The sequence below is a fragment of the Portunus trituberculatus genome, chromosome 10 (genome assembly GCF_017591435.1).
Source record: "Portunus trituberculatus isolate SZX2019 chromosome 10, ASM1759143v1, whole genome shotgun sequence".
NCBI classification, from domain to species: Eukaryota; Metazoa; Arthropoda; class Malacostraca; order Decapoda; family Portunidae; genus Portunus; species Portunus trituberculatus.
Genome location: NC_059264.1, coordinates 7338562 through 7357595, shown reverse-complemented (window position 1 = coordinate 7357595; position 19034 = coordinate 7338562). Strand labels below are relative to the sequence as shown.

Below are 19034 nucleotides of genomic sequence, written 5' to 3'. Positions count from 1 at the left end.
TATGATAATAAGCACGGAAAAAGCCATGGAAAGTGGTTTCTTTGGTAAGGAAAGGTGGGCACTGGCAACTTAGTACTATGCCGTACACAGGAACACACCCTCTCCCCTTCCATCTCAGTGTCCATGTGACTGCAATGGGAGGAGGATTTATTGAGTATCTCGCCCGTTATTTCACACCTTGCAAGCCACAATCCAGCTTTTTTACCTGCCTTTTTTGCCTTACAATGTCTAAACAAACAGTGCAAGTGGAAATTACAAGTTGTACCAACCATGCATGGATGGGAGACACCCTCCCTCGCCTTCGAGTGACTAATAACTACAATCATTGTAGGGGCAGCCAGGTGCCATGAGTCTTACAGAATATTCTAAACATGCCTAAAAAGCATATATGATGCACATGGTGGTGTATGAGCACAAAATATCCAAGTCAAATAAATGTACAGGGTCATAGAGGACCAAAATGACATTTCTGGGGTTTTTTGCCTTCTTCTCAGTTTCCCCTTTTTATCATTCAAATCGTATCTTCTCCCACATTTCTCAACGGATTGTAAATTTTGAGATATCATTTTGAAGCTAAATGAAGCTGCTTCATTTTCACCTCATAGAATTTGGATTTTTTTTTTTTTTTTTAAGTACCGCAATATAATTTTATATATAAAAAAAAAATTCAAATATTCATAATGGCCATCAAAATAAAAAAATCAAAATTCTATGAGGTGAAAAGTTTTGGTATACGACATACTTCATATCCGTACTGGCAAAATTGAAATATGTCCTCTGGTGACAAAGTTTATAGGAAATTTTTTTTTTTCAAAAAATAGATTTTTTTTGTTTTATGCAATTATTTATGGATTGATTCGCTTGTAACTACTAAACTAACATCGTGTAATAAACATCTATCAGCAAAAAAAAAATTACTCACGTACCTCTTTATTTTTTATCTTTCAAAAACCTCACCGGACAGTCACCTGAATATAATTAAAATAATGAGACATTTGCACGCCCCTAGCTTCTTAGGGTAAAAGAAGAACATCTTTTGTAAAAAAGGGTTGGAACTAGGAATAGTAGTTATGAATCCAAACATGGAAGGAAAATTCTGATCATGACATTAGGTTAGGCAATATTCAGTAGGTTGTTAGATTAGATTAGTTAGGTTAGGTTAGACTATATAATTATATTCAGTTAAGTTATAGGTTAGTTGTGATGTTAGATTAGATTAGGTTATATTCAGTTAGTTTACATAAATTAACAATGTTATAACAGATTAAGGCCGGGAGCACACGAGCCACTTTGTGGTCGCCACGGCGTGGCGCTTCGGCGTGGTGTGTTGGGAGCACACGAGCCACTCTATGGTCGCCACGGCGTGGCGCTTCGCTGTGGCGCGTTTTCTGCGCCACGCCCTGTCCCCTTCGAGACCACAGCATACGTCCCATATTGCTGGTCTATCTTCAATTTCTATTATAAAGCAATCAACGTCGAGTGTATTCATGGTAGCAGATAAAAAAAAAAAAGTGTCACTCGGTCCTCAAGCAAGTGCAGACTGACTGACAGTGGCAGCATGTGGCTTTGTGGCGTGGCTCGTGTGCGCGGGTCTTTGTGGTCAAAACGTGCCACGCCATGGCAGGGATCAGCAACAGCCCGCTACATCCGCTGACCACAGACGCTCGTGTGCGTGGGAAAGCCACAAAACAATGGAAACCTATAGGAAACCACATCCCCGCTACGCCGTGGTGCTTCGCCGTGGCACTGCAGAGTGGCTTGTGTGCTCCCGACCTAAAGGTTGTGAAATATGATATTTAACACAAACATTTACCCTGCACTGATAAGGAAATATCCAATCTTTATTAATTTATTTGTATCATATTCTCTGATCCTGAAAAATAATGTTTGAACAATGTGTGGGGAAATTATAAGTCATTCTGAATGTTAAGGATTCCAATATTTTGCCCACAGGCAATACATGACGTCACATAAATACCATTAAATGTTCCTATAATCTTCACCTGCTCATTGAGTAGCTTGCCATCCAGTGCCCTTATGAATTTTGTGTGGATATTGCTTTCTGACAACCTGAATTGCCACATTTGCATTTCAGCAACATTTCTGGTTCAGTGTTACCACCTGAGCGAAAGACACTAACAGTGCATGGAGCATCTGGCTGGAGGAAGCTCACACACACACACACACACACACACACACACACACACACACACACACACACACACACACACACACACACACACGGCCCGGTAGCTCAGTGGTTAGAGCGCTGGCTTCACAAGCCAGAGGACCGGGGTTCGATTCCCCGGCCGGGTGGAGATATTTGGGTGTGTCTCCTTTCACGTGTAGCCCCTGTTCACCTAGCAGTGAGTAGGTACGGGATGTAAATCGAGGAGTTGTGACCTTGTTGTCCCGGTGTGTGGTGTGTGCCTGGTCTCAGGCCTATCCGAAGATCGGAAACAATGAGCTCTGAGCTCGTTCCGTAGGGTAACGTCTGGCTGTCTCGTCAGAGACTGCAGCAGATCAAACAGTGAAACAGTGAAACACACACACACACACACACACACACACACACACACACACACACACACACACACACACACACACACACACAGGAAGGGACGATGTCTGAGAGATGTTAAAAAATTTAGTTTCCCGCAAAGATGTGTTGAGACTTGGAACAGTTTGAGTGAGGAAGTGGTATCAGCAAAGAGTGTACATAGTTTTAAAGAAAAATTGGATAAGTGTAGATATGGAGACGGGACCACACGAGCATAAACCCCAGGCCCTGTAAAACTACAACTAGGTAAATACAACTAGGTAAATACACACACACACACACACAAGGTAAAAAACGGGGAAGAAGTATATGAGGATGCTGGAGATATAGCTGAAATTTTGAACGACAATTTTTCCAAAGTGTTTACAAAGGAGGAGCATTTTATGGGAGGAAGGCCTACGGAAATAAAGCAAATGCAGGACATCATGGTTACTAAGGAAGACGTAAGGAAAATTATAAGTAATCTGGATATTAATAAATCAATGGGGCCTGATGGCATATCTGGGAGGTTGCTAAAAGAATGTAAGGATCAATTGTTGAACCCCATATTTGATATTGTGGATACCTCCATATGAACAGGATTAGTCCCGAAAGAGTGGAAAAGAGCTGACATTGTGCCTATATATAAGAATGGTAGTAGAATGGAACCGCTAAATTATAGACCAGTATTGTTGACTAGTATATTGTGCAAGGTATGTGAAGAAGTAATTAAAGCTAAGTGGAGTGAGTATCTAGAAAGTGAAAACATTCTGAGTGAAAGGCAGTTTGGTTTCAGAAAAGGAAGATCGTGTGTATCCAATTTATTATGTTTTTATTCAAGAGTGACTGACATACTGCAACATAGAGAGGGATGGGTGGATGCTATCTACCTGGACTTGAGAAAGGCCTTTGATAAAATACCACACAATAGACTGATGTGGAAACTAAAGATGACTGGAGGAGTAAATGATAAACTAGCAAAATGGATGGAAAATTACTTAATGGGAAGAGAAATGAGAACAGTGGTGAGAGGAAAGAAGTCCGAGTGGAAGAAGGTAACCAGTGGAGTTCCACAAGGGTCAGTGCTGGGTCCCATCATGTTTTTGATTTATGTTAATGATATGCCAGTAGGAATTGACAGTTATATGAACATGTTTATGACGATACTAAAATTATGAGGAGAGTGAAGAATGTGGAAAATTGTAACAAGTTACAGGAAGATCTTGATAAAATATATGAGTGGAGTAAAGAGTGGCAGATGGAATTTAATATAGACAAGACCCATGTTATGAAAATGGGAAGAAGTAGATACAGACCAAACTGGGATTACAGATTGGGTGATGAGAAAATTAAAGAGACCAATGAGGAGAAAGACTTAGGAGTAACCTTGCAAAACACTTTGTCACCGGAGAAACACATTAACAAGATTTTTGGGAAAACATACATGCTTCAAAATATTGGCCTTGCATTCCACTACCTAGATGAAGGAATGATGAAGAAGATATTATGTACCTTAATAAGACCCCAGCTAGAATATGCAGCATGTGTCTGGTCACCGCATATGAAGAAAAATGTGAAGAAGGTAGAAAGGGTACAAAGGCTGGCAACAAGGATGGTACCAGGACTCAGGGAGTTAGACTATGAGGAAAGACTGAGGAAGCTGGGGCTGACCACATTAGAAGAGAGAAGAACAAGAGGAGACATGATAACTATGTATAAATTGGTGAACAGGATTGACATACTGGATAGAGAGTTGATAAAGGTGACCACAAGTAATTATCTCCGAGGACATGGAAAAAAGCTAATAAAGGACATCTGTCTAAATGACGTGAGAAAATACAGTTCCCGCATCGTAGCATTGATAAGTGGAATAAACTGAGCAGTCATGTCGTTGACGCGGTGTGTGTCAGTCAGAGGAAAGAGAGATATGACAGAAATGGACAAGGAGACAGGACACAGAGAGCTTAGCTCGGGCCCTGTAATACACAAATAGGTAAATACACACACACACACACACACACACTCACACACACACACACATGAGGAGGGTAAAGAATGTGGAAGATTGTAACAAGTTACAGGAAGATCTTGATAAAATATATGAGTGGAGTAAAGAGTGGCAGATGGAATTTATTATAGACAAGACCCATGTTATGAAAATGGGAAGAAGTAGATACAGACCAAACAGGGATTACAGGCTGGGTGATGAGAAAATTAAAGAGACCTATGAGGAGAAAGACTTAGGAGTAACCGTGCAAAACACTTTATCACCAGAGAAACACATTAACAAGATTTTTGGGAAAACATACATGCTTCAAAATATTGGCCTTGCATTCCACTACCTAGATGAAGGAATGATGAAGAAGATATTATGTACCTTAATAAGACTCCAGCTAGAATATGCAGCATGTGTCTGGTCACCGCATATGAAGAAAAATGTGAAGAAGGTAGAAAGGGTACAAAGGCTGGCAACAAGGATGGTACCAGGACTCAGGGAGTTAGACTATGAGGAAAGACTGAGGAAGCTGTGGCTGACCACATTAGAAGAGAGAAGAACAAGAGGAGACATGATAACTATGTATAAATTGGTGAACAAGATTGACATACTGGATAGAGAGTTGATAAAGGTGACCACAAGTAATCATCTCCGAGGACATGGAAAAAAGCTAATAAAGGACATCTGTCTAAATGACATGAGAAAATACAGTTTCCCGCACCGTAGCATTGATAAGTGGAATAAACTGAGCAGTCATGTTGTTGACACGGTGTGTGTCAATCAGATGAAAGAGAGATATGACAGGAATGGACAAGGAGACAGAACACAGAGAGCTTAGCTCGTGCCCTGTAATACACAAATAGGTAAATACACACACACACACACACACACACACACACACACACTGAGGGAACTGGGGCTGACCACATTAGAAGAGAGAAGAACAAGGGGAGACATGATAACTATGTATAAATTGGTGAACAAGATTGACATATTGGACAGAGGGTTGATAAAGGTGACCACAAGTAATCATCTCCCAGGACATGGAAAAAAACTAATAAAAGACATCTGTCTAAATGACGTGAGAAAGTACAGTTTCCCGCATCGTAGTATTGATAAGTGGAATAAACTGAGCAGTGATGTCGTTGATGCAGTGTGTGTCAATCAGATGAAAGAGAGATATGACAGGAGTGGCCAAGGAGACAGGACACAGAGAGCTTAGCTCAGGCCCTGTAATACACAAATAGGTAAATACACACACACACACACACACACACACACACACAGAGGAGAAGAGACAGAGTGGGTAAAGGAGGAGGAGGAGTCATGATTATGTTAAGGAAAGAGATAGTGATACATGAAATGGAATGTGGAGAAGGAAAAGCAGAAGTATTGTATATTAAGATGCATATTAATAAAAAAGAGATAACAATCATTGTAACATATGTGCCGCCAAAAACAAATTCATGGACCAATCAAGAATATAAAGACATGATAGATGACACAATAAGGAGTCTAACGAGAATCGTTAAAGGAAGGAGAAAAGTGATATTAGTAGGAGATTTCAACTGTAAAGAAGTGGACTGGGAAAATTATGAATGTGGTATGGGGGAAGAAGCCTGGGGAGAAAGATTCTTGAACCTAATGATAGACAATATGATGGACAAGAGAGTAAAGGAATGCACATGATTCAGAGGAAACGACGAGCTGGCGAGATTGGACCTAGTTTTTACAAGGGGTATACAAATGAATGACGATATAAGATATAAGTGCCCATTGGGAAAGAGTGACCATGCAATATTAGAAATAGATATAGAAGAGGGGAAAGGAAGATAGAGACGATTCATACAAAGGAGACCGATTAAATTACAGAAAAGCTGATATTGAGAATCTCAAGAACTATTTTAAAAATGTAGACTGGGAGGATATGGAAAACTCAGAGACAATGCAAGACAAATATAACTTATTTTTTGGAAATATACAAAACAGGAGTCAGGGAATATGTCCCAAAATATAGACCAAAAGAAGAAGGAAAGAAAGATTGGTTTAATGCAAGGTGTGCTAGGGCAAAGGAGAAAAGAGATGGAGCATGGAAAGGGTGGAAGAGAAATAGGAATCCAACAAATAAGGAAAACTTCAAAGCAGCGAGAAATGAATATGTTAAGGTGAGGAAGGAAGAGGAAAAAAACTTCGAAAAAGATATTATCGAAAAATGTAAGGAGCAACCAAAATTGTTCTCTAGATTCATAAATGGAAAAATTAGTCAAAAAGAAACAATAGAAATGTTAAAAGGACAGAACGGGATGGTGGAAGACCCAAAAAATATGGCAGAACTATTAGATAAAAAGTTCCAGGAAGTCTTTACTAAAGAATACAAATTTGAGAGGCCACAGGGTAATAGAGAGACAATCTATATGAAAGAGATTAAAGTAACCAAGCTTGAAATAAAAGAGTTAATGAAGGAACTGGATGAAGAGAAGGCAATGGGACCGGATGAAGTCTCAGGCAGAATACTGAAAGAATGTAGGGAAGAACTAGCAAGTCCTATATACAACATCATAAAATGCTCAATAGAAAATGGAACAGTGCCAGTAGAATGGAAAAGAGATGAGGTGGTTCCCATATATAAGAGCGGAAGGTAAGAAGAACCTTTAAATTACAGACCGGTATCACTAACTAGTGTAATATGCAAGATGTGTGAAAGAATAATAAAGAAACAATGGATTGAGTTTCTTGAAGACAACAAATTAATATGAAATAGTCAATTTGGTTTTAGAAAAGGACGGTCTTGTGTAACTAATTTATTGAGTTTCTATTCTAGAATAGTTGATAGAGTACAAGAGAGAGAGGGATGGGTTGACTGCATTTATTTGCATTTTAAAAAGGCGTTTGACAGAGTGCCACACGCAAGATTACTGTGGAAGTTAGAGGAGAAGGGTGGCTTAAAAGGAAGCACATTGAGATGGATAGAAAATTATTTGAGGAGGAGAGAAAAAAAGGACGGTAGTTAAAGATATGAAGTCCAAGTGGAGAGCAATAGAAAGCGGAGTGCCACAGGGGTCAGTATTGGCACCAATACTTTTCCTCATTTATATTAACGACATGCCAGAAGGAGTGAACAGCTACATAAATTTGTTTGCGGATGATACGAAACTGTGTAGAGTTATAAAGTAAAAGGAGGATTGTGAAATACTGCAAGAAGACCTAAATAAGATCTGGGAATGGAGTAAGAAGTGGGAAATGGAATTCAATGTGAACAAAAGCCATGTCATGGAAATGGGAAAGAGTGAAAGACGACTTGTGGGAATCTATAAGATGGGAGATGGAGTAGAACTGGAGAAAGTCATAAAGGAAAAGGACTTAGGAGTGACGATGGAAGAAAACAATCAACCAGTAAGCCATATTGATAGAATTTTTAGAGAAAAATATAATTTTTCTAAGGAATATTGGAGTAGCATTTCACTACATGGACAAAGAAATGATGAAGAAATTGATAAGTACTATAATAAGACCCAGATTGGAATATGCAGGAGTAATGTGGACCCCTCATAAAAAGAAACACATAAGGAAATTGGAGAGGCTACAAAAAATGGCTACAAGAATGGTCCCAGAACTTGAAGACTAAAGGCTATGGATCTACCAACCTTGGAACAAAGAAGGGAGAGAGGAGACCTGATACAAGTTTATAAATTGATCAACGGAATGGACCAAGTGGATAATGAGAAACTGATCCTGAGAGAAGAATATGACATCCGAAGCACAAGATCGCATAGTAAAAAGCTGAGAAAGGGAAGATATCTGAGAGATATTGAAAAATATAGTTTCCCGCAGAGATGTATTGAGACGTGGAACAGTTTAGATGAAGAAGTAGTGTCTGCAACGAGTGTGCACACTTTTAAAGTAAGATTAGATAAGTGTAGATATGGAGACGGGGCCACACGAGCATAAAGCCCAGGCCCTGTAAAACTACAACTAGGTAAATACACACACACACACACACACACACACACACACACACACACACACACACACACACACACACACACACACACACACACACACACACATATGTGCCACCAAAAACAAATTCATGGACCAATCAAGAATAAAAAGACATGATAGATGACACAATAAGGAGTCTAACGAGAATCATTAAAGAAAGGAGAAAAGTGATATTAGTAGGAGATTTCAACTGTAAAGAAGTTGACTAGGAAAATTATGAAAGTGGTATGGGGGAAGAAGCCTGAGGAGAAAGATTCCTGAACCTAATGCTAGACAATATGATGGACCAGAGAGTAAAGGAATGCAAAAGATTCAGAGGAAACGACAATCCGGCAAGATTGGACCTAGTTTTTACAAGGGGGTATACAAATGAATGATGATGTAAGATATAAGTGCCCATTGGGAAAGAGTGACCTTGTAATATTAGAAATGGTTATAGAAGAGGGAAAGGAAGATAGAGACGATTCATACAAAGGAGACCGATTAAATTACAGAAAGGCTGATATTGAGAATCTCAAGAACTATTTTAAAAACGTAAACTGGGAGGAGATGGAAAACTCAGAGATGATGCAAGAGAAGTATAACTTATTTTTGGAAATATACAAAACAGGAGTCAGGGAATACAGGCAACCCCCGCTGAACGAAGGGGTAACGTTCCTAAAAAAACATTTCGTTAAGTGAAACTTCGTTAAGCAAACTGATTATAACAAGCTTAACCCCCTGATTTGAACTTCCATTGAGAGTAAGCAAACCCAGAGTGCATCATAGTACAGTAAAAGGTTTAATGAAAGTAAAAATTATGAAGTTAAACATTTAGGTAGTTTAATTTAAGTCATTATAATGTACACTAATGTATGTATGTACGTAACTTTATAATGTTGATGATCTTAACTTTATGAAGGGAGGGAGAGTGAAACGGGAAAGACACTAACCGGCAACCTGTGGAATGTAAACAAAGGGCGCATCATGGTACTGCATACAAAACTTATGTACCACATTTCCACAAGGTTTTCCATCTTATCCATTGTAGAGTCACGAGTTCAGGTGGTTCTTTTAGCTTTCAAGGAAGATGCTGTCTCACCAGCCTTCTTAATAGAGTCTGCTGACTTGAAAATAGTAGACAGTAGATGGAGTCAAGATGGTGGCAAGCAATGTTATTAGTTTTCTTGCCTCTCTCGTGTCTGTGAATAATACCCAGCTTCACTTCAAAAGTAAGACACTTCCTGGGCATTTTGGTGGTAAGCTGAACTAGGGAAGATGAGCTGCTGTTGACGCTGTTATGTTTTGACTGGGGAGTAAGTGGTGTGTGTGATCTTGATCTTGATCTTGATCTTGATGCTACAGGTGACACAGAATTTCTTCTGAGTCAGGCCTTTGTATCGGCAGCGCCTGTTTTGTCCACGAGAGGATTGATCTTGATCTTTCTTCTACAGGTGTCTCAGGATTTCTCCTGAGGCAGGCCTTAGTATCAGCAGCTCTTGGTGTATTCAAAAGCCTGTCAGCTTGCATGATACGGTGGGGCTTTCAAATTTGGAAAAAATTACCGGGATAAAACTTCGTTAAAGCGAGTTTGGTGTTCGTTAAACGAGCAGATGGTAGTAAAATGAAACCTTCGTCGTTGCGAAATTTCGTTGTGTGAACCTTCATTAAACGGGGGTTGCCTGTATGTCCCGAAATATAGACCTAAAGAAGAAGGAAAGAAAGATTGGTTTAATGCAAGGTGTGCTAGGGCAAAGGAGAAAAGAGATAGAGCATGGAATAGGTGGAGGAGAAATAGAAATACAGTAAATAAGGAAAACTTCAAGGCAGCGAGAAATGAATATATTAACCCCTTCGCGCCGGATGTTAAAAAAGCTCGCCTGCATGATATACAGGTGGTAGTGCCGCGCACCCGAGCACGGGAAACTCGTGCAAGCTTGTCATACTTGTCGTCTTTGTGTATTATGCTGTTTTTTTTTAGTTACTATATCGCCTTCGAAGAGGAAAGTGAACGCTTCTCTCTTCGGAGAAAAGAGAGAGAGAGAGAGTGACATTTGCTAATATTTTAGACACAAGCGGGAATCATGTAGCTTATCTTTCGAGAGGAAGAGGGGAGGGAGGAAGGAGAGGAAATGAAGGAGGAGAGAGAGAGAGAGAGAGAGAGAGAGAGATTAGAAAATTTGTTGTTTTTGTATTTGTGTGTGTGTGTGTGTGTATTTACCTAATTGTATTTACCTAATTGTAACATACGGGAAAAGAGCTATGCTCGTGTTGTCCCGTCTCCATATCTATTAATGTCCAGCTTTTTCTTAAAATCATGGATATTCCTTGCGTTGACCACTTCCACGTCTAAACTATTCCATGCTTCCACCCTTCTATGAGGGAAGCTATATTTTTTCACATCTCTCCTATAAGTGGCCATTTTTAGTTTTTTCCCATGCCCTCTCGACATTCTTTCATTCCACATACACAGATCTTCCCTATCCATTTTTTCCATGCCAATCATCACTCTGTATATTGCTATCAGGTCTCCCTTTCTTCTGTTTTCCAGGGTCGGAAGTTGCATTCTTTTCAGTCTGTCTTCATAAGTCAAATCTCTTAAGTCAGGCACCATTTTTGTTGCAGCCCTCTGTACTTTCTCTAGTTTCCTTATGTGTTTCTTTAAGTTCGAGCCCACTGTATTGTTGCATATTCAAGCCTCGGTCTTATCATTGCAGTAATTATTTTCTTCATCATTTCTTCATCTAAATATACGAACGCCACTCTTATGTTCCTCAATAAGTTCAATACTTCTCCAATTATTTTGTTTATATGTCTCTCTGGCGATAGGTCATTGGTAATTGTCACCCCAAGGTCTTTTTCTTCATGACTGGTTTTATGTCTTCATTTCCTATCTTGTACATACTCCTGATTCTTCTTTCACTCTTGCCAAACTCTATTTTCTTGCATTTTGTCGTGTTGAACTCCATTTGCCATGTACAGCTCCATTTCCATATTCTGTCCAAGTCTTCCTGGAGTAGTTCGCAATCTTTGTCACATCTCACTTTTCTTAACAATTTTGCATCGTCTGCAAATAGGCTCACATAACTGGACACCCCATCCACCATGTCATTTATGTAGACCGCGAACATTACTGGTGCCAACACTGATCCCTGTGGAACTCCACTCTCCACCAAGCCCCATTCTGATGGTCTGTCCTTAATTATTGTTCTCATTTCTCTTCCTACCAAAAGTCTTCCATCCATTTTAGTAAACTGCCATGCACTCCTCCTACCATTTCAAGTTTCCAGATCAGTCTCCGTGTGGTACCTTATCAAAGGCCTTTTTAAATCCAGATATATTCCATCAGCCCAACCATCTCTTTCCTGTATTACATCTATCACCCTCGAATAGTAACATATCAGGTTTGTCGTGCATGAACGCCCTTTTCTAAAACCAAATTGACACTCACAAAGTATGTCATTTTTCTCCAAGAAGTCTGTCCATCTATTCTTCACCACCCTCTCACACATCTTAGCTACCACACTTGTAAGTGACACTGGTCTATAGTTCAATGGGTCTCTTGTTACCTGATTTATAGATTGGGACAATGTTAGCTCTTTTCCAGTCTTGGGGCACTACACCTTCCCTTAATGAGGCATCAATTACTTCACAAACTTTTTCTGCCAGTTGCTCCCTGCATTCTCTTAAAATCCATCCTGATACCCCATCAGGTCCCACAGCTTTTCTCACTTCTAAACTCCCCATCATATTCTTGATCTCCTCCACAGTTACTTGAAACTCCTTCATAATCCCTTTCTGTTCCATTACCAGTGGTTTGTCAAAAGCAGTCTCCTTTGTGAATACCTTCCGAAAGCATCCATTCATAGCCTCTGCCATTTCCTGGGATCTTCACTGCATACTCCATTTACTTCTAAACTTTCAATACTTTCTCTATTTTTGATGTTGTTGTTCACATGTCTGTAAAAAGCCTTGGTTGGTCTTTACATTTATCAATTATATCCTTTTCTTGTTTCTTTCTTTCTTCTCTTCTAATCAACACATATTCATTTCTTGCTCTTTTGTAACTTTCCCACTGCTTAATCCGTCTTTTCCTTCTCCACCTCTTCCATGCATCCTCTTTTCTTGTTCTAGCCTTTTCACATCTATCGTTAAACCAGTCCTGCTTTCCAACTTCTCTATGTTGTCTTATTGGTACAAATTTTTCTCACCTTCTTTGTATATTTTTATAAATTCCTTCCACTTTTCATTTGCTCCTTAGCACTCTTGAATTTCATCCAATTTGTCTCTTGAAAGAATTTCTTTAGGTTTCCAAAATCTGTCTTGGCATAATTCCATCTTCCCACTTTATATTCTTCATTTCTTCTAGATTTCTCTTCATCTATCACCTTGAACTCCAAAACTGCATGATCACTCTTTGCTAAAGGGCACTCCACCCTCATCTCCTCAATGACCATTGGCTCTGTACTAAAGACCAAGTCCAGTCTTGACGATGCTCCCTCTCCTCCAAACCTAGTATCTTCTTTGACCCACTGAGTTAACACATTTTCCATTGCCAGTGTCAATAGTGTATTTCCCATGTTGTCTCTGATCCTTCCATTGACCAGTCCTCCCAACACACCTCTTTACAATTAAAATCTCCCATCATTATAGTTCGTTCACAGCCACCCAACATTTCTTCCAGACATGTTCCTGTATCACTTATCATTTCTTCATATTCCTGTACTGACCATGCATTTGTCTTAGGTGGTACGTACACCACTATGTAGTGCCTCTTTTTCCTTCATTAGTTTCTGCTCTGATCTTTAGCACTTCTGCCTTTCCCATACCTTCTTTCACTTGATCCACCTTTATATCTTTTTAACCAGCAACATCACTCCTCCTCCCATCTTACCTACTCTATTTCTTTTCCAAACATTATATTTCCTTCTCCAACCATCATCAGGTCTTCTCCTCTCTCAGTTTTGTTTCAGTAAGACCCACAATATCTGGGTTCTTGTCCTCAAGTAATCGTTGAGTTCTAAAATCCCGATATCACTCCATTTATGTTGGAATACATTACATTCCGCTCATACGTAAGTTTCTTTAGTCCTTTCTTGCTGTACTTTTCTGGGTTATGAACCACTTCCTCAGTCTCATATCCAAGATTCTCCAGAAAACTCTTTCTTCTCCTCTTCTGTCCTCTCTTCATTTTTTTTCAAAGCCTCCTTTCTCAACTCATTTAACATTTCTCTTTCCTTTTCACCGAGATCTCTTCTCAACCAAATCTTCCTTGTTGTTTCCTGCTGGGCTAGCCTCCATGACTTCTCCACCAATTCATCTACATCCTTTTGTGACTTAAGTTTGATTCTTATTGGCCTCATACCTTCTCCTGTGAACTTTCCAATTCTATGGAAGTCCTCTATTTCTTGTACTAGGTCTTTTCCTCCTCCTGCACCACATTAATGATATTATTTATCACCTTTTTATGTTTTTCTCTCTCCATTTTACTCGGTGTCTTATCCTCCTCCACACCAAATATCACCACACATCTCTTTTTGTCTACAGTTTCCCTCACCAATGTCTCATTTGACTTAATAACCTTCACCACTTTCTCAGCAATCTTCTCTTCTATGATCTGTTGATCTATAATTTCAGCAAGGCCCAAAGTTTTCTCCCCAGACTCTTTGATTTCCTTTTCCAGACTTGCAACTTTGTAATTTACCTCCTTTCTTTCCACTTCCTGCCTTTTTTTCCATTCAGCCTGCTTCTCCATCACTTTTCCTAGAGATTCTCCTCATTTTTCGCAATTCACTTTAATTAGCTTAACTTCCTCTTTCAGTACTTCATTTTCCTTCTTCATATCGGCACACTCTTTCATTACATTGTCATAACTCGTTTCCAGGCCCCCATACTTTTCAAACAGTTTTTCAATTTTACCTTCCAACTCCAGAATTTTCTTCACATAAACGCTGTGTGTGTGTGTGTGTGTGTGTGTGTGTGTGTATGTTCACGAATGTTACAAGGCGGGACGCATGTAACTTATCTTTTGAGAGGGAGAGTGGGAGGGAGGGAAGGGAGATGGGAAGGGAGGGAATGGAGAGAGAGAGAGAGAGAGAGAGATGGGAACAGTCTATGCCATTGGGGAATTTTAGACACAAGGCAGGATGCATGTAGCTTATCTTTATTGATTGGTGGAGACAAGGATGATGGGAGGAGCACTAGGATTTCAAGGACAGCATACGGCATGTATAGTTGGTATCCAACATACTATACGGGACAACTGAACTGAAGATAGCTCAGAAAAAAAAAAATATGACGCCTACGTAGGCGTCACCGTATATGCTACTGGGGCTTCATGACGCCTACATAGGCGTCACCGTATTGAAGGGGTTAAGGTGAGGAAGGAAGAGGAAAAGAACTTTGAAAAGGACATTGTCAAAAAATGTAAGGAGCAACCAAAATTGTTCTACAGATTCATAAATGGAAAAATTAGGCAAAAAGAAACAATAGAAAAGTTAAAAGGAGAGAACGGGATGGTGGAAGACCCAAAAAGTATGGCAGAACTATTAAATAATAAATTTCAGGAGGTCTTTACTAAGGAATCCAAATTTGAAAGTCCACAGGGTAATAGAGAGACAGTCTATATGAAAGAGATTAAAGTAACCAAGCTTGAAATAAAAGAGTTAATGAAGGAACTGGATGAAGAGAAGGCAATGGGACCAGATGAAGAGAAGGCAGAATACTGAAAGAATGTAGGGAAGAACTAGCAAGTCCTATATACAACATCATAAAATGCTCAATAGAAAATGGAACAGTACCAGTAGAATGGAAAAGAGCTGAGGTGGTTCCCATATATAAGAGCGGAAGGAAGGAAGAACCTTTAAATTACAGACCAGTAGAGATGTACCGATACCAAAATTTTGGCCGATTCCGATACCGATACCACCTAATTGGGCTGATACTGATACCACCGATACCAATACTACTACTTATAGTGATTACTGCACTGGACACCAGGATGAGTTGGTGACAAGCGTTATCAGATGGGAGGCTTTGTTTTGGGGGATGCTGTAAGTTCTTCTGAGAACGTTTGTGAAATAGGAGCAATTCCAGAAGCTTTTTGAAGCCATTTGCAAAGGTAAATTACTCAGTAATTGGAATGAATATCTTCTCAGTCTTCTGATTCTTGTCAGTTATTTTAAATTCTTACTTCTTACTCCTTTATCTACAATTTGGTCTTGTGCATTTTCATTATTAATTTTATTGACAATATTTTGGCGATCAAAAATATTTTTAAAATTATTAAAATTGTAAAACAGACACAAAATATTAGCAAAAGAAACTCATTTTGTTGTGTATCTTTCTCTTTAATTAAATCTGACATCCTTTGATATTAATTCATTAGACATTAGTAGACCAATTCAGAAAAAGGAGCTTTCACCTAATCTTTTCAATTAAATAGAAAAAAAATTTAGATTATTCTAAATTTCTAGTGTATTGCTATGATCTTAAATAATTAACATGCAACAAATTATACACAATGCACATGATTACAAAACAGAATTGTTACTTTCTTAGTTATGGAATTTTTACATCCTTAGGTTAACACAAGTAACTCAAAAATTAAACTTGCATTAAAATTAATATACATATATAATTTGAGCTTCCACCTATTCCAGTATGATATCTTGGAAAAGGCTAGCACCAGCACTGTTAGTTATAAATCAAATAAGAATATGCTGTTATTTACAATAATGCAAAATGCCTAACTATATATATATATATATATATATATATATATATATATATATATATATATATATATATATATATATATATATATATATATATACCAAATCATTTTGTTGGATTCTCAATATATGAAGTTTGACATTCTTAGATTATAGTTAAAAAACTTAAGCTTTTCACCTGTGTGAACTTTGTGTGGGTGGAGGAGCAGCGTCTGACTGAGAGACAGTGAGAATGCGTGGTGACTCATGACCGACTGTGTGACAGGATGCCGGAGTTCAGCCTATACGCGTTTCATCTGGCGTCAATTTAGAGGTTGTGGCTTATTACCACAGAAAACAGTATTCTATGACATACGGTAATCACCAGAAACTTAATACGCCGTATTATATTAATTTGGTATCATCAATATCTTATATCGAACATATCACTAAGTAGTAAATTTCTTTTAGGTATTGGAAGTATCAGCATAAAATAAGCCAATACCGATACCGATACCGATACCCAAAAAATGGGCCGATACCGCCAATTCCGATACCTATACCGAAGCATCAGTACATCTCTACAGACCGGTATCACTAACTAGTGTAATATGCAAGATGTGTGAAAGAATAATAAAGAAACAATGGATCGAGTTCCTTGAAGACAACAAATTAATATCAAATAGCCAGTTTGGTTTTAGAAAAAGACGGTTGTGTGTAACTAATCTATTGAGTTTCTATTCTAGAATAGTTGATAGAGTACAAGAGAGAGAGGGATGGGTTGACTGTGTTTATTTGGATTTTAAAAAGGCATTTGACAAAGTGCCACATGCAAGATTACTATGGAAGTTAGAGGAGAAGGGTGGCTTAAAAGGAAGCACGTTGAGATGGATAGAAAATTATTTGAGGGGGAGAGAAATAAGGACGGTAGTTAAAGATATGAAGTCCAAATGGAGAGCAATAGAAAGCGGAGTGCCACAGAGGTCAGTATTGGCACCAATACTTTTCCTCATATATATAAATGACATGCCAAAGGGAGTGAACAGCTACATAAATCTGTTTGCGGACGATGCGAAACTGTGCAGAGTCATTAAACAAAAAGAGGATTGTGAAATAATACAGGAAGACTTAAACAAGATCTGGAAATGGAGTAAAAAATGGGAGATGGAATTCAATGTGGACAAAAGCCATGTCATGGAAATGGGAAAAAGTGAAAGACGACCAGTGGGAATCTATAAGATGGGAGATGGAGTAGAACTAGAAAAAGTAAAAAAGGAAAAGGACTTGGGTGTGACAATGGAAGAAAACAATCAACCGGTAAGCCATATTGATAGAATTTTCAGAGAGACATAATTTGCTAAGGAATATTGGATTAGCATTTCACTACATGGACAAAGAAATGATGAAGAAATTGATAAGTACTAAAATAAGACCCAGATTGGAATTTGCAGGAGTTGTGTGGACCCCCCATAAAAAGAAACAAGAAGTCTTCCATGAGGGACTTTATCAAATGCCTTTCTAGTGTCCAGGTATACTGTGTCTACCCATCCATCTCTGTTTTCAAGTCCTGCAATAACCCTGGAGTAGAAGCTTAATAAGTTTGATACACATGACCGCCCTGTCCTGAACCCAAATTGTCTGTTTGATATGACTTGCTCCTCTTCTAGAAATTTAACCCATTTTTCTTTGATAATTATTTTACATAACTTCCCTACAACACTTGTAAGTGACACTGGTCTGTAGTTTAGTGGTTCAGTTGCCTTTTCTCCTTTAAATATTGGTACTACATTGGCTCTCTTCCACTCTAGTGGAACTTTCCCTTCATTTATTGAACTTTTAATTATTTCCCAAATTGGCTCCAGTAATTGCTCTTTACATTCTTTTAACACCCAGCCTGATACATCATCTGGCCCCATTGCTTTTCTGACTTCCAACTTGTCCAGTAATCTTCCAATATCCTCTTTATGAACTGCAATTTCCTGTAATCCTAGGCAATTCAATGTCCTATTAGGTTCTGTGAAGTCATCTTCTTCCATGAATACCGTTTTGAAGCTCTCATTCATTATTTCACACATTTTTTTCTCTGTTTGGTATGTCTTTCCTTCTTTAATTATTTTTTAACTTGTTTCCTTATTCTTTGTTTTGCCGTTTATAAACTTGTAGAAAAGTTTTGGTTCATCCTTGCTTTTATCCACTACATCATTCTCAAACTTTCTTTTTTCCTCTCTCCTTACTCTGATATATTCATTTCTAGTATCTTTGTACTGCCAACTATTATAGTCATTTCCCTGCTTTAAAAGTTTCTTCCACACTTTATCCTTTGCCTTTTTTGCTTGTAAGCATCTAGCATTGTACCAAGTATGTATTTTTTTTTTCTGAACTCTATAAACAGGAACAAACATTTTAACTCCTTCATTGTATTCCTGTAAGAATATGTCATATTTCTCTTGTACAGTCTTCCTGCACATAATATTACTCCAGTCAATATTAGCAAAATAGCTCCTTAGTTTTTCAAAATCTGCTCTTGCATAACTTAATCTGTCTCCTTTATAGTCCTCTCTGTATCTTATCTCATCTTCCTTCTGCATTTGCATCTCACATGTCACATGATTGGAGGGCTCCGGTTTTTTTTGTGAAGACTAGGTCAAGTAACGATGTTTCCTCTTCCCCTCTGTATCTTGTTGACTCTTCTACCCACTTTTCCACTGTATTAACCATAGTCAACTGTAACACTTTCTCACTCCACTGCCCAGCATTGTCTATTACTTCCATCTCTCTCCAGTTTATTTTTTTCCAGTTAAAGTCT

The 19034-nt window shown here is 38.6% G+C and overlaps 1 protein-coding gene across 1 annotated transcript in view; it reads left to right on the top strand.

The window, feature by feature from the left end:
• LOC123501902 (zinc finger protein 646-like) overlaps positions 1–19034 on the top strand; it is a 92252-nt gene that overhangs the window by 43559 nt on the left and 29659 nt on the right. The window lies entirely within an intron of this gene.